We start from the raw sequence: 3,128 nt of genomic DNA on the forward strand, positions 1-3,128 counted from the left end.
AAAAAAAAAAAAAAATTGTGCCTCATGTCACATGGGGCAGGGGCACTCATGGGTGCTGGGCATCCCCACTCCTCATCCCATTTATGGATAAAGAAAGGGAATCAGTCTCCACCTAGCTAGGCCAAGGCTTCCAGGGCACTGGGCTCACAAAGGTCAGGGGCACAGCGTCCCCAGGGGCCCCAAAGGCCTTATGTGAATGCCCCCGCCCTCCAGCAGATCGAGTAGTGGGGGTGGGGTGTAAGTAGGCCAGCATTTTGTTCTGCGTTGCCATGGTGCCATCGCCTGCCTGTGCAAGCTTCCTTCTGGGCCTGTTCCCAGGACACCTCGAGCTAGTCCCAGCTACAGCCCTCCCCAGCCCCTGCCCAGCCACAGTCAGGGGCTGCTCCCAGGCTCCAAGCCCCTACTCATCCCCAGTCTTCCTCATCCCTGCCTTTGACACACACACATGCAAGCACACACATGTGCTTGTACTGCACACACAGAAGCATACCCACATAGACACAGTGCACACAAGCACACCCACAATACATGTTTGCAGTTCTATTACCATTTGCACTCTGCCATGAACACACACATGCACACGTACATATGAGCACATTACACACAGCCACACACAGATTGCTCAGTGAAGTGAGGGAAGTACCAGGTCCCAGGGGCTTAGGTCCCTTAGATGGCTCGGCAGATTCGAGTGCCAGCTTCCAGAGATCTAGGCCATACAGGGCTGCTGAGACCAGATGGGGGCTCAGAGGCCATAGCTAGGGAGGGAGAGAACGACCCAGGATTCGATAGAACCAACCCTCCCCCCTCCTGCACCTCCCTCCCGCCACCACATCTACCCCCCCCACACACACACACAGCACAAGCCCCGACCCTCCAGCTCTGTCTTCTGCTCGACTTCATTGTCTCTCCTGCCCTTGATCCTCAACATGGAGCAGACTCCCTGGTGGACCAGGGCACGTTCCCAGCCAAAGGACAGAGTGGGACTCCCAGCTTCAGTAGAGGCTGTCAAATCCCACAGGCTGGGGGACCAATGCCGAGGGATGTTGTTTTCTTGCAGGGATTGGCGTTTGGTTTGGGTTATAAATAAGTATAAACTACCTACAAAGGAGCAGTCAGAGTAGAGGCGAGGGACTAGCCTGCGAAATGTGGGGGGGGGGGGTACAGAACAGATCTGTCCTTGTACCTCCACTCCCAGAGGTCATGCTTTGAGTCTCACCACCCTGATGACATTGGGACCACATGGGAGCTGGGCCAGGGCTGGAGACGATCCCCCTGCAATCAGCAGTCTTAGAGTGAGTTAAAAGCTGCCCGATATGCAGGGCTCCACGCCAACCGCATTGTTCATGGTGGGCAGTCATGAGAAGTCCAGCTGGAGCACCGTCTACTACTGGGCACGGAGCTGCTTCCCAGGTGGTATCACAGCCACCTTGTGCACCACCAGCTGGGACAGGTGCACACAGCAGGAGAGGCCCAGCCTGACAGCTGCACCAGCAGGCTGGGCCTTGCCCATTTATGGTGGCATGTGCTCAGATTAAAAAAAGAAAGCAAGCAAGCAAGAAAAACTGGCTTTGAGTGCCTCCTGGTGGTCACATATGAAAGAACAAGGTAGGGCGGAGGCATTTTGAAGAAGCAGGTTTTGTTTTGAGGGCGTTCCAAGGTCAAGGTCTCTACGCAGAAGAACTGCTTGCTCAAGAGGCTGGACGGGGGTTGGGGCAGGAAGTGGCCAGGACTGTCTGGAGTCCCCTCCACACAGCTTGACAAGGCTTGGCTGACTCTGCAGGTCCCTAGCAATGGGGGTTTAGAAGACAGGGCTGGAACCAGGAAGTATCCCAAGCTTCAGTCCCTCCCTTTAAAGAGCTGGGCCACTTCAGGTCACCTAGAAGCACCGCTTGGGGCACCCTCTTGGTGACTGAGTGAATGGCCACAAGAAAGTCACCTGACCAACAGGAACAGAATTCTGTAATATTGCTTCAGGAAGCAGATGCAGGAGGACTGCAGAGCCTGCAGAGCAAGAATTGCCAGGCTGTGCAACTCAGCAAGACTCTGTCTCAGGGAAGATAAAGGTTACTGATATGGCTCAGTGGTAGAGCGCCAGCCAAGCAGAGGCAAAAAGCATGGTTTCCACCTTAGGTATGAGGAAAGAATGCGGGATGGATATATAAAGGCTAGGTGGACTCGTATGGGGGCCGAGTCCACAGTGCTGCTCCTGCTAACCCTTGCTGGGGATGGGGCTGTGCCTGTCTATGGCTTCTTATTTTTCAAAGACTTATTGCTGGGCATGGTGGTGCACACCTTTAATCCCAGCACTTGGGGAGGCAGAGGCAGGTGGATCTCTGTGAGTTCGAGGCCAGCTTGGTCTACAAATTGAGTTCCAGAACAGCCAAGGAAAAAAAGTTCTTTATTTTTATTTTATGTGATGGGTGTTTTGCCTGCTTATATCTCTGTGCACCATGGGTGCCTGGTGCCTGTGGAGGTCAGAAGTAGGCAGTACATCTCTTGGAATTGGAGGTAGAGATGGTGTGAGCTGACTGTTGTGAACTGAACCTGGGTCCTTGGGAAAAGTAGCCAATGCTCTTAGCATTGCTCCAGCCCCACCCCCGCTTCTGCCCCACCACCCCCGGCTCATTCTAGGGAGATTTCTGGTCCAGGATACAGACCTACTCCTTGGTGCACCTACAGCCTGAAGGCCTCATCCGACCATGTCTAGCTCCAGCCGAAGATCTTTGTGTTGGTTATTCCTATTGCCTGCATGCTCTCCCCTAGGCCCTCACACTCCTGGCCTGTAGGATCCCCCCAGTAGCTATGGTGGTTCTGGGATGCCTGCTTTTCCTTTGGGTGCCTTGGTCAGGAGTGAGAGCCAGAAAATTGGCCTCCCATGGGAAGATGGAAACTGGGCTGTCAGAGAAGAAAGGAACTCACATCCAGAGAACGCGGTCACTGAGGGGTCAGCTTACAGACAGTGTCAGGACTAAACTTCAGGCTACGGAGAGAAGCTTCCCAGGCTCCTGGGCTACCTGGCCCCGGACCGTGAGGATCCTTGCATCTTGAATACCAGCTCAGGTGGCTGTCACACCCAGAGTGTGTGACCTTGTCCTGGACTGTCCTTCCTCCCTAGTACCACCCTCACT

This window comes from Alexandromys fortis, unplaced genomic scaffold (assembly GCF_014885135.2).
Source record: "Alexandromys fortis isolate MF-2015 unplaced genomic scaffold, M_Fortis_MF-2015_v1.1 scaffold_91, whole genome shotgun sequence".
NCBI lineage: Eukaryota > Metazoa > Chordata > Mammalia > Rodentia > Cricetidae > Alexandromys > Alexandromys fortis.